The sequence below is a fragment of the Protopterus annectens genome, chromosome 11.part0, assembly GCF_019279795.1.
Source record: "Protopterus annectens isolate FY-2018-M chromosome 11.part0, PAN1.0, whole genome shotgun sequence".
Lineage (NCBI taxonomy): Eukaryota > Metazoa > Chordata > Ceratodontiformes > Protopteridae > Protopterus > Protopterus annectens.
The window spans coordinates 372203100-372217431 of NC_056745.1; the positions used below are offsets into that span (position 1 = coordinate 372203100).

General features: G+C 38.7%; 1 protein-coding gene across 1 annotated transcript in view; it reads left to right on the top strand.

Moving 5' to 3' along the window:
* KITLG (KIT ligand) overlaps positions 1-3751 on the top strand; it is a 585654-nt gene extending 581903 nt beyond the window's left edge. The window contains exon 11 of the mRNA XM_044087862.1: positions 37-3751. The gene's annotated coding sequence lies outside the window, so the exon portion shown is untranslated. The remainder of the gene's footprint in view (positions 1-36) is intronic.
* The last annotated feature ends 10581 nt before the right edge of the window (positions 3752-14332 follow it).

Below are 14332 nucleotides of genomic sequence, written 5' to 3' on the forward strand. Positions count from 1 at the left end.
TCATTTTTCTCTTTTCATTCCTTCCTTCCTCTTTAGGTGAAACTCATATTTTTGCTTCTTATTCGAAGCACTTCTGAGTACAGACATGTTCATTCCAGAAAAGTAAGAAAACTCCATTTTGAAGAGAGCTCAAGTTACAAGTTTTATTTTAGTATGACTCAATACACGATTCTTTGATGCAAACCAATACAGAACACATGAAAATCTGAAAAGAATCAGCCTGGCAGGTATCTGTTTGCAGCTGTTTAAGTATTATGATATATTCAGATGAGTCTCTTCTACTGTTGAATAGAAGCAAATACTGAGAAGCACCTTTCCTGCTGTAAGATGCTCATTTTGCATCGACATCGAATAACTGTGTTACAGAATCAAGGTCGCCACAGGCATTTCCGACGTCATACATACCGTTGGAATGTAAATACGTCATTTCCTTCAACAAAATTACTGAAAACATGCTAAGGAAGTACTACATTCAAAAGATGACAACATAATGAATACTGACATAACTGTTGTTGTCTCCAACTCCTCCTAATTTTGCATCACTTATGTCTTTTGTAATAAACAAATCTTCCTGCTGTATGACAGTAGTTTGTTTCCTGAAAGGGCATGAAAGCAAATGTACTGAAGTTCTCAACAGATCTTTTCATTATGAAAGGACAACTGTCAGAAAAACTGATGATATGGATTGTTTTTTGTCAAACTATTATGTGAACTATATCCCATCACACTGCCCTTCTAACCTCTTCTGCCATTTATAATTGAGAATAATTAGCTTACTTAGGCAATGTGATTAGCTGATGCTTTCTTTATGAGCATCTGTGCTTGAAATACTGCCATTTCTCTCTCCCTCTCTCTCAGGAAGATAACAATAGTACTAGAGTGAGTTTAGTATACAGTATGATGGCATTTTGTCTGTTTATGAGTTACTATAATGTGGTTTGTGAAACTGTTATTCTGCAAATTGTCGTGCTCGATGTAAACAATGTTCTTGTGCTGTGAAATTAGAGAGACACACTTAATATATTCATAGAGGCCTATATTGCTGTAATTTTTATTTGTTCTCTATGAATTTGAAACTGAGGACAAAGATGGAGGTTTAGGTACAATCCTGAAAACTGAGATGCAAGCTAAACAATGTGCACAATTCAATAATAACAAAGATAAAAGCCAGCCAAACATGTTAATTCATGTGCTGTGATTCCAGTGTTTATGGGCATTTGCCTTTGTAATCATTTAATGAACTGGGCATCTACTACCATTATTTCATTTGTATGCTTTTTCTAGCTTATTAGTTATGGGCTTCATGCCATATATTTCTATGACATCACAACGTTAAGGTCACAATTCAGATATTCAACCATGTCATTCAGTCTACCATCTAGTGACATTTGATATATGAAATCAGTCAACTTTAATTGCAAGTCATGAGTAGCACTGAAGTAACACCTCAGCATATACTTAATGTCTACAATTAGTAAAATATTTACTAGAAATATATTTTATTGGGACTATACATAGAAGTAATAAGGGTGTATTAAATGTACAGTCAGAGAAAGCATTCCTTAGAACGCCTTGATTGATGGAAATTATTTAGGCCATTTGTTACTCTAAACTTGGAGGTATATACATTTATATTCATTTCTTTGTCTTTCAAAAAGTGAAACTCCTTTTTTAAGAGCCCTTTTTGTTTGAATTTGTCATGATTACTGACCACAAAATCTGTTAGTACCAGTGTAAATTGTCTGACTGGCTTAAGAGATTTTAAAGATGATTTAAGAAGCTATGCTAATGAGCCAGGATTTACATTGCTGGAATGTGGGTAACTGTTGTTTTACAGATTTTGGTGGCCATCGGAAAAACACCATCCGAGGAAACACTAGAAGCACCTTCAACTGCTAAATCTGTTGCTAGACCAGTCATTGTTTTGTCTGCTTATTGAGGAGTTTAGTGAATGGCATGACTATATCTCTTCCTTGGATCACAACATTGCTCAGCTGGCTATTTAGTGTGGTGTACAGCTGTGAGAAATGATGAATTCTGCATCTCTCCCACCTGCTTATTGATAGAAAGTATATATTATTGGCAGAATATGAAGAACTGCCTCTGCCTGGATGCAATACTAATATCTTGAAATGGAAAAGGGAGAACTTATTACCTGCACTGGCAGAACAAAGCAGTGTAGACCACAAAGGACTGCGTTGCATATTTAAAAAAAAATCACAGTGCCTAGTCAGACGGTTGGAGAAAGGTGAACTTTAAGCATGTTGCTGCACAGTTAAGTACTTTAACTGCCATTTGTATTGGTTGATGTAGAATAGCAAATCCTTATGGTTTTCTCCATTGTGACGTAGTACGGTACTGTGATAAGTACTAGTGGTCATTTGTATGATGCTGTAAATGTAAGAATGATAGCTTTGTGGTAATGCTTGTATAATTCTGAGACCTTGTGCTTATTACATTGCATCCCAGTAATAAAATGCAATAATTTCATCTCTTGATATTGCATTGTTACCTAGATATGATGCAATAACGCTTTATCTCATCACATTGTTATCATCCTTTTTCTATTGTTCATTGACTAAATATTTAATATAAAATGTTACAATTAAAGATACTTTGATACGTTACAATACTGAACCTTAAATATAATAAAACAAACCTTGGAATAAAATATAAAGGATGTAAGACCTGCCTTAACTACTAAATGCTAAACTAAAATTATAATCAATGACATCTCTTAGTGACTGTTCTAATGGAATGAAATGTTATATAGGGTATCAGAGCTTTATGTCCTGAAAATGTGTCAGTGGAAAATGAAAAATGGCAGCTGTGAGCCAGCAATGTTTTCTAAAGAGGTCACAGGTTTAAGAATCAAGCAATCTAGACTTCAAATCGTCTAAGATTTACCTAAAATTTGAACAACTAATGAAACAACTCCACGTAATTGTTTCTGCACCCTAGATACAGCTGAAAGAAAACCCTAAGAAAAACATAGATGGTGTGTCTTTTATAAGCTACCCTCGCAGTGAACAGTGAATACCATGTCAAATAAAAGAACAATGTAAAAGCCAAATGTAATATTATAAAAACTGACATGATGTAAACAATTCTTTGTCCTATGTTCCAGTTTCTGAAACATATCCACAAAGTCAAGTCTAAAGGATCAGTAACTCTCTAGCTGAAGTCAATATTTCTGTTAAATAAAAATCTTGTTTATTTTCAAAACTTTGTAATTATTACAGGCAGAAAGACAGAGGCTAGATATTAATATTAACACATATTTTCATTGGCTAGTGGTAAAGTACATAGCCAATGACTGCAGTTGTGAGGTCAGCACAGTGAACGTGATGCTGGAAAATACACCACATTAACCATAATGTGGGTAACATACAACACTGTATTGTGACACATTGTCATTAGAAACTTTCTCAAAACCACATTTTTTCTTTTCCAGTTGTATTTTATCCCGTGTTGGCTGCTATGTCATGTTGAGTACGATTAATGTTTTGAGCCTTGCAGTCCTTAAGAAAATGTCATGTCGTGAACATATTTTATAAGATGGTTGGTGTTCTGCATGTTAATATCTTATATTTATTTTATTTATGCACAGATTTGCTAACTGCAATAAATTTACAACATGCAACATCCAATTTCATGACTGCCACAAGAAAACAATAACTGACAAACAGGAGGTTGGAACTATTCCTTCATTACCATGAGCAACACACACACACACATACACACACACACACACACACACACACACACACACACACACACACACACACACACACACACACACACACACACACACACACACACACACACACACACACACACACACACACACACAAAACATGCACACACACTTAGCTGAATAGCAACTGAATCAATAATGCTTTTTGAACGTCATGCACCTTTAGCTAGAACATTGCCTCCCTATTATTGTACAACTACAGTTTACAATTGTTCCTTAGAAGTGCTAATCCTGGAGACAGCTTGTGTGACTGCTTAACTTTGTTTGTCATCTTGCAATTAGGATTAGAGACACATTTACTTTAATCTCTTCCAGGTTGGAAATATTCTTGGATGAAGGCAGTTTTTGTCTTTGGTGGACAATGTTTAAATGACAAGTACTTGGGCATTGCCAGACAAGCACATCTGTAGAACATAGTTATAAAGTGATAGTTGTTATCCTGCCAGAACACATGCCAGTGATGGACACAGCTGCTGCAGGGGTAAGATGTATCCATGAACGCAATCTTATGTCACTCTGAGAATCGTGAATAGTCATCATCCTCATCTACTTTGCTGACAAAACAAAAATGCCTTTAAAATATCAAAAGTGCAACTTCTCATTTATGTAAATATGTCATTTCATAAAGTTTTCAAAGTGAGAGTATTGTAGATTTTGTATTGGGATTGACTTGGAAGTACTTTATATGCTTAAACATTTTCATGTTACAATTAAAGAATATCTTTTGGTAATGTGTGTGCATGTGCATTATTGTGTAACAGTTGTACAGCATTGCTGTTACTATAAAACAAACAAGATTGCTGAAAATTATATTTAAAAGAAATTAGGAAACCTGTTGAAGTATGATGTGAGTTCAATATACTGGCACATTTCCTTTATTAAGTTATCATGTTTATAAACCAGGTAAGTGGACCTTTTCTGCCATCATCCTTGCTTAACACAGTAAGTACCAGGCTACAAATGGATGCATATTACACAGTTTGAATCACAAAAGTGATATAGAAATAGTACAGACAATTGAAAAAATGTAACTAGACAACAATTATATTAAGATATTCCAAAAGCACAGACAATATCTGCAGTGTAAATACAAAATAAATTGGTGATCTATACAATTGTTCAAGTGTGTGTGTTATATTGGAATGCACAGCTGTTAAGTTTTGCTTTAGGTTTCGTAAAATTCCTGAATTATGCCACTTTGTGGCATAATGTGTTAGATACATAACAGTTTTTACACAAAACAACAGATAATCCGAAAAATGATAGCTTAGACTAAAAAACTAAATAACCAGGAAACTTTATCAATAAATATTAACGTATTGAGACTGGCAAGGTAGAAAATGCATTGTCACCAGAATGTAGTTTAAAAAGCTTTGTTTAACAGTTTAGTTGAGTATTTTCATCCCGATACGATATTAACAAGCTACACACACTATTTGTACCATAATGCACCTCCAATAAATTAAGTAATTGATGGACCAACCAGTCTTAAACACCTAGCAAAATCATATGAAAATTGTTTTAAACACATCAAAAATAATCAACAGTTGTACATGATTCATAAATATAAAAAGTAAGAATATGATGTTAAACAATTAAATTGACCTAAGACCATATAAACATAAAACAAGACCAGCAGGGTGAAAGAAAATACTTGGTCTAGGGATCTAAATCTGCTGTGTAATATCAACAGAACAGTTTACCAGGTATAACTCACAGAGGATATTGCTTTTCTGGAACTGACTGCCCATCCATGTAATAGAAATCTCACTCTTGTACATACTAAAGTGCCACTTGGATCTATGATGGGAAACAGAACATTTACCCTAGGGCCGCCCTCTGTACTACTAGTGGACAGAAGGAGCTCCTAAAAGCATTATCCCATGCACAGGTCCCCTCAAATTATCTATAGTATGAACCCAATTATTCTGATTGGAGTAATGTATAATTATTGGCCATGGGACGGGTAAGACCAGTCTAACACTATATGGGACAGGTTAATTCAAGCACAAAAAGGGGAATTTTCAAGGCCTTAAATGGACTACAAGGGCATCTAACCTAGTACTTATCTTTGAACCTAAAAGCTAAGCTACCTGCTGAGAGACCTTCGTATCTCAAGAGGAAAACAATATCACTAATGTTTTCCAGCTGCAGTATTATGCATGAATAGAATATTTTAAAATGGATGAAATGAGCTACTACAGAAAATCTAGATCTGTGTCTCACAAATGTTTGAATTGCATTTTGTGTGTTCATTACACCATTTGATTTTTAGGGCTATACAGCTGTGTCTAATAGAAATGGAGTCCATAGCAAATCTGGCCCATGTATTGTAACTAGTGGCCAGAATGTCAATGTTCTGATGCATTAAATGTGCTGGCCCTAAGCTGTCCAATGGAAGATGCCCTTTGCTGTTGTTAGCCAAGTGTGAAGAGTTAGATATGTTTTACCAATATGTGGCACTGTGGGTTTGCTTTTGTTGTAGAAACTTCAAAAAGGCTAGTAAAGGCCAACTATGGAGTTGGATTAGCACAAAGATTTCTGATGGTAAGTAAGTATGATCTCACTTGTGACTGTATCAGTGCACACAATACCATCAGGCATTTCTAGCCTGGTGAAGGTTTATGTTTCCCAGAAATATTTTTTAATGGAAATGAGCATTTACACAAGATCATTTGGTAAGCACTGGGAAATGAATTTTTTAAAGGGTTCTTTTACAACAGTGTGAGAACTGATTTGGAGTTTTAAATCATTTGTATAATGAAAGAACTCTTGCCACAGTCAAGTTAGTATACTTTATATAAACACTGAAGAATGGTAGTCCCAACATATGCTTTTACAGGAAAAATGGCAGTGAATAGACACACTTAATGATATAGTAGTTGTTTATATTTATTAGTTGCTATAGATATATCAATAATGTAATACTGATTAAGCTGAAATCAAAGCCATATAAAGGAAGGAGAAGCTTGCAATATACTTCAGCACTAGAGTGATGACTTACTTTACTGACGTTGTATTGCTAAACTGTCGCACAAAATACTGCTTCAACTATAACAACTAGAAAAACTGAAATCCTTTAAAGCCAGACTCAGACATTACTTGTCCATGTTTTGGTTCTTCTCCTGCTTTTCACCTGGATAATCATACCACCAACAACCATAAAAGCTATCATTCTTTTCTGAAATAATCATACACATTCTCATCACCCTGACTGTATAATCTTTTCTTCTTGTGTATAGCCAGTGTGAATATGTTTGTATATATCATATGTAGGCCATTTGCTTCTTTTCTTTTGTACATGCCTATGTATGTTTCTAGAAACTTTTGTATTGGTCAAACCCACTTTGGGTAGCTTAAAAAGTTTAATCACATGCTCTGTTTCTAATGCTTTTTGCTTTAATATATAAACATGGGGCTTTTCTCGCAGGCTTTCCTGCTGAAAAGGGGTTTTCTCTAGTTAAAATATCCAGGGTAGCAGATTGAAATAAGTAAAAGAACTGACATCAAGCTCTAAGACTGAATGGCTTCATGAAAGGTACTGTAGTCATTTCAGATGCTAAAAAGTTCCACAGCTAAGTGGGTACAGAACCTTCTTGAGGGATGTATTTTTATTTTTATTTTATCTGTCTGTTGAAAAGTTAAACCCACTGGGCACAACTGATCCTTTTCAGGGGGTGATCATGGAGCACTGTCTAGTTAAATGTGTTCCTCAGACTCACACAGTAGGCAAAAAAAGTGGAATGAATCAATAACTGTCACAAAAACAGGAAGCAGCTGACTCAAAGATCAGAGCTTTAGTCTTCTGCACTGTCAGGGGAGGTCAAGGGTTTAATTATATTGGCTACATGTATACCAGCAAGGTTATTTTTATAATGTCTCGTGCATAGCTAGACAACAGGCTTGAAATCTTAATTAAGATGGTAAATGGTAAAGCAGGTAAGAGGGTGGCAAAGAAAATAGTGAAGCATCACAAATATTATTTATTTCAATAACACTACAGATAAGACTGCCAAAAATACATTTTTGTCACGGTCCTAATAAACGTACACAGACAGCAACAGACTTTTGATGACCTTTATTGTAATAGAAATGGAATAATGAACATAAAACTTTTATTGAAACACACAAAACATTCATTGAATATAATAACTGAAAATAAGGGCAGCGTACATGCTCACCCTTGGATAAGCAATGTCCCCCATTTGCTCACTTATCATTACAATCATAAAGGCAGTGTCTCCGGGCACTTTAATATCACCATTTCATCCTTCCAATCCAAGGTATTCGCCATCAATATCACCATCTCTAATTGCAATTTCCTGCTGAGGGGGAACAGAACAGGGTCAGGCCTGACCTTCCTCCATCCACCAGCCCAAAAGGGCTGTTCCCCCTCAGACAACATCACTTTTCAGTAAATCCTCCAGCATCAAACCCAAGTTAAGGTCAAATACATCAAACCCAAAGGCATTGAGATGAACTCCATCTGATCTATACCATACAGAATCCCTGCTCTCAAACTCCACATGCTGTATAGTATGCACCCCAATTTCTTTCATATACTTCACCAATGTAAAATTGACATACTTATGAGCCCTTTCCACTGGTGCAAAATTCTTTGCCTCCCTCCAAAGTAAATGGGGAATAATCTCAGACCAAATCAAAACCACTGAAGGATACATCTTTCTCAGTGCTAACCCATCCTCACAAATGCGATGCACCAACTGTCGTTTTGGAACTCTACTTAAATCATCCCCCCCTAAATGGATCAACAACATCTGCAACAACCTCCACTGACTCTGTAATCCAGTAAATACCTGCAATATCCTGCTCCACAGGAACCCATGTAACACCATGCCAGATGACCTTCAATCCAAAGCAGTCCAGACCCAAATTAATTCCATTGCATCTAACTGATGAGTGCCTAGCTGCCTAGTATATGAAAGAATTTCCCAAGATGATGATCCTTCTGCTACCTTAAAAAAAAAAAAAAACCTTTGAACAAAGCCTCTAACAAAGCTACTTAATATAAGTCAAAAAGGCATTGGAAGACCACCTTCCCACCCCCTTGATTACTTCTATCGAACTTCCTTCCTTAGCTAAATCTGATGCCCTACCCAACCTGAAAGAATGAGAAGAAAACCTATCCCCTTCTAGACCAAGACTACAAAGAGCCCTTCTCATAATCAAGTTCAACTGTTCACCCATCAACCCTTTACACGTAATGATGTAAAACTAACCTGTGACATTTACCCGTTTGAACCATCAACAATCTGTTTCCCCACACCACAGAACATCTCCAACTCACCTCCACCTCCTCCAAAACTATCAGGGACCCAAAACCTTCCTGATCCATCTTCAAATACCGCAACCTAATATGCTCCACCCTAGGTAATATCAACGCATTCTCCCAAACCAAAGAACCCAATAGCTCACACTCCGAAATTCCCCACAATACATCCACATGCTAACCGTACCCCACACTACATACTCATCCAAACACCCACACACTTTACCTAAATCCTTTAACAACATCCTTAAAATCCCCTTCATCACAGGCAACCTTTTATCTCTGACCCCACCTTCAACTCTGGCCCAACCTTTCAATACTCTACTCACCACCCATGACCTAGTGAAATCCTATAGACCAGCCAGTCGAGTAAAAGCAGCAATAGCTGCCAATACAACCCTCACCGTTCAAGATGCCCTACACTGCCCCCTCAACATAGCTAAGTAACACAACAACAAATGCTCTGACCACACACACATACTCCTCATTTGGTAACTGCCTCAAAAACTTGTCAAAATCAAACAACGCCCTACTGTACACTCTTCTCATAGATACCACCCATAACTGTTGCACCAAGCTGCCGATTACAATTGCCTAATCTGTCAAATGTCGCAATGCCGCTGTAGGGGCCACCTGCCGAAACTTGCAAAACTGAAAACAAGACAAGCTGTCAACTATCTCATTCTTAACCCCAGGAACATGCAACCATGTAAATGAAAAGTTAATCATCAGACTTTGCAACACTAGTTACCTAAGAACAAGTAATAAAACAAGGGGATTTGGCCATCTTCGCCTGCAGCACTTTCATCACCGCAGCATTATCTGAATGGAATCCCACTCTCCTTCTTTCCAACTGATCCTGCCATACTACAGAAGCCACCCAAATTGGCATCAACTCCAAAAAGACAACATCCCGTTTCCACTCCTGTGACCAATGCTCAGGCCATGGAACAGAAAACCATTGGCCTGCAAAGTAAGCTCTCATGCCCAGTCCCCCAGCAGCATCTGTAAACAACTACAGTTCTCCTTGCTCTACCCAACCCAGCAGCTAAAATGAAATCCCATTAAACTGTTGTAAAAAAATGTCAATCACAGTTCTAAATCCTCACGTGCTAGCTTACTGACACATACTCAGTGATGCTTACTCTGCCCTCCTTTCAAGAGAAATGCCACTGACCAGCAAAATGTCTGCCCCGGATGAACTGCCCTGCATGCACGATTCAACAAACCCAACAGTTCCATAACATCGCTCACCCGAACCTTTGGCTTGGACTTCACACAGCAAATTTTTTCCCTGCACCTAACCATCTTGTCCTGCGCAAACAAAACAAACCCTGTTCTGCATCTACTGTCAAACCCAAAAATTCAATACCCTCACAGAGCCCTCCAACTTATGCTTAGCCAAAGGTACTCCCAAGGCCTCACACAACCCCACAAACTCCTACATAGCTACCTGTGCCCCATCTCTACCTTCCCCCACCAAGAAATCATTTACATAATGAACTGCCTGCTGAGCCTCTGCCTTCTCCTGCGATATCCAATCCAGTGACCCCCTTCAGCTGGCTGAACCAACCTACTACCCCAAACAACTGTGCCCATCATGGTAGAAAGCCAAATGTCGAGGTGTTTGACTTCCCAATGCATGGATTTGTACACCGCCTTTTGCTTGTGAAACTTCTGATCATACCATAACCATGCAGTACCTGTCCACAACCTCTGTGCCTCCCTTATGGTCAAAAATAGGCCAGGAGCAGAAGGGCCAATGAAGTGTCCCCCTCCAAACACACAGCCATGTAGCATATAAAACCCAGGACCCAATTTTCCCATGACCTAGGCCAAAACCTACCTACCCTTTTGTGACCTATTGTCGCTAATGCCACCAAAAGGTCCATCCCATTAGCCAACTCTGCTTTTGTCAATCACTGAACCTCATCAGCATCAATCAATTCAAAAATATCAATGAATTCCCCTTTCCAAATCTTCCCCTTCACCACCATAGATATGTGAGGAGTCAATAAAATTGCTGCCCCTTCCTGCCATAGTGCCTGCGTCACTGACCAGCCCCCCCCCCCGGCCATGACCCAAACTCAGACCCAACCTCATCTAGTTCTGGGCACAACTCCTGACCTAAAAAAAGATAGAGCATTATCAAAAACACCCTCACAATCAGTTGGAACCTCAAAACTCCTACTCACATCTTGGAACAGCCCCACTGCATCCTGACTCACTTCATGTCACTGCTCCTAACTCCTTACCCCCCCAAGCCTGGTGAATGATTACCTGAAGAAGATGAAGGGGTTGCAACTGGCATCACAACCTTCATTGTCACATCCACCGTTGTCGCCTGCCTGGCTCTCATAGCTCTCTATGTCTGTGTTCCAGTCCCCATCTGCCGCTTTCTTCAAGTGTTCAGACCCTGAATACTGGTTGATGGAACCTCCTTAGGAATCTCTTTGAATAGGTCTTTGGCTTGTGCCACAATGTTGGCCTATCGCTGCCTCAACATTTCTGTCATGGTCACCACACACCCTACAAAAGAAAGAAAAGTGTTAAAACAGGCAAATAAATACAACTTTATCACAGCTAATCAGTAACAACATTTCAGCTCAAAATTCCCCAACCCCTAGTAAACCCTTCACTTCCCCATTTTACTCTACCTCTTGCAAACAGTCCCTTTCCATGCTATGTAAATTTTATACAACTGTAAATAAATAATGCACTAACAAAAGGTCAGTTATGTAGCAACCAAAATCACCATAGCATTCCCATGGTAACTGCTGGCTTCACCTCTAGAGCAGTAAAAGACCTTTTTTTTTTATATATATTCCCACGATGTACCATGTACAATATTCTAAATAACTGGCCCTGGCTGGCTTGAACTCCAGGACCTTTTACCTTATAGACAGCATCCATACCACTAGCCATCTGGGATAATAGGGGCAAACTCAGACCAACCTCCCTTCAATGAAGTCGTTGCCATGCCCAGTTACCTTCTGGGCTTATTTCTGTATTTAATATTTAACCTTTTCTTACCAAGGAAATCTGACATAAAATGAGACCATTAAGCGTGACTTTGCAATGTGGCCCCAGCCACAACACACCTACATGAACACAGGATCCACATGAACACAGGAAGGACACGCCGATTCAACACAGAAGGCCCACCTGCCAAGAATCGACCGTAGAACCTCTTGCTATGAGCCCCAACCCTACCACAATCAAGGGTTTCATGCTGGACATCATCTTTCCCTTTTTTTTATTTTTTATTTTTTTATTTTAATGTTGTCTTAATGGTAGCTGATGACAGCATTCTGTAGAGCCACCGGCGATTCACCCCATGCCTGACCTAACTGCATTACAAATTCCATTCTTCCCTTAATCAAATTGTGAGAGACTATGATATAACAGCTCTGGAAAGTGCGAACCACATGATCCTCACAACCCCAGATATGGTGACTCATAAATATGTATAACTTTCATGGCCATGGAAATGTGTATTAGTTTAATTTAAATTTTTTAAATTGTACCTGGTGGTTCTTTAGTTGAATGATGCATAGAGGGCTAGCGGTAGGAATTCCCACTTTTTTTAACTTCTGTACTTGGTATTTCCGTATGTACTAACCTCACACCCATGCATGTGTGCCTTTCCTTGTGGCTGTCCCAACGCCTCCTAACTGGCAACACTTTTTTTTTTTTTTTTTTTTTGCAATGAAACCAAAGCAGAAAAATGGTCTGAAAGGCCAAGTCTAAGCTCACCCTTTAGCTGAAACAAAAATACACTCTAGAAAGTTACCTTTTTTTTTTTTGTTATTTAAAGCTAGTAGTGAAAAAACACATGCACGGGGAACCACTAATGGCCCCCAAAAAGCCTGCAAAACACCACAACACCAGGGAAACCTCAGACAATGCAGACTAACTCCCTTTAACAGGAAACAAATAGAAGACACACCATACCCTGCGGCAATCGGAAAACAAGTCGGAAGGTTTAACCCCAACAACCTAAGGCATAACATAGACCCGAACCAAGCCCCCATCAAACGAAAGCCAAGGGTTGTGTTGTTGAAACAAATAATAATCAGCACCATTTTTAAACAAGGGCTTAGCACAGGGGAATCATGAGCTTGTACTCTGCCTGAGTTTTCTGACAGACCTCTCCTATCACCCAGCTTATTAAGCTACTAGCAGAACAACAATGGCCACCTTTCAGATTAGCTGATGTACCCATGAGACATTATAAAACATTAAACAGAGCCTTTAAAAGGGGTATGGATGAGTAGTGGACATATAATATTCTAGTGTTAGGTACCACAGCAAAGACAGTAGCTTCCTGCATTCTAAGCTAGGTAGTAGACCCTTACAAAGTTATTTTCTGTGCCTAACATATCTTGTCAAACAGGACTGCAGGAAAAACCACTAATCTCCAAGCCTCCCAATGCATGCGAAACACCAAACTCCCAACAAAACCAACAGTAGAGAACCACACAAAATGCAAACACTTAACTCCAGCAGGACACACCACATTGTTTGCCGATAAACCAAAGCCAAAATTACCACCATTACACAGAAAACCAATTCCTGTAAAGAACCTGATAAATCTCCTCATCAAACCACCTTGCTGGGTTAAGAAATTAAACCTGCACAGTAACATCTTATCCTGAGGTATTGGGGGGGGGGGATATATATATATATATATATATATAGAGAGAGAGAGAGAGAGAGAGAGAAATACCTCCCTGATACCACTGTATATACCTGCATAAGAGTACTGCTTACCTTCTGACTTATGCCAACACCCAAGGCCTACCTTACCAACAAGGTCATCTGGGACGTGATCCTCCTGCAACAACAAGACCACACCAAAATGTGCTTATTCACACTGGTTTCCCCTTCAAAAACCCCTAAGACCCACCCATTAACCTTACCTCACTTCCTCCCTCAGCTCCCAACTCAATTAATCCTTTCCTACCCACTCCCTACCCACATAACCTAAATTACCTATCTCCCTACACCCCAGCTCCCCCCGACCATTCCCACACTAAGGCCGTCACATGACAAATATGTCTGTTCCAAACTTCACTTATGTACTTACTGATTTATTGTGATTGGGTTGGTCCTACTAAGCTAATGGTCTGTTCTGAAGGAGACCAATAATATTTGTACTGATTTGGAGAAATTTGGCTAGGGCACCAGAGAAATTCTGCTCCTTTTTCAGAGTGGTGAATGACTAGAACTAATATGGAAGTACATGAAGGTGCTGCATTACACATGGTAGAGTCTGAGAGTAA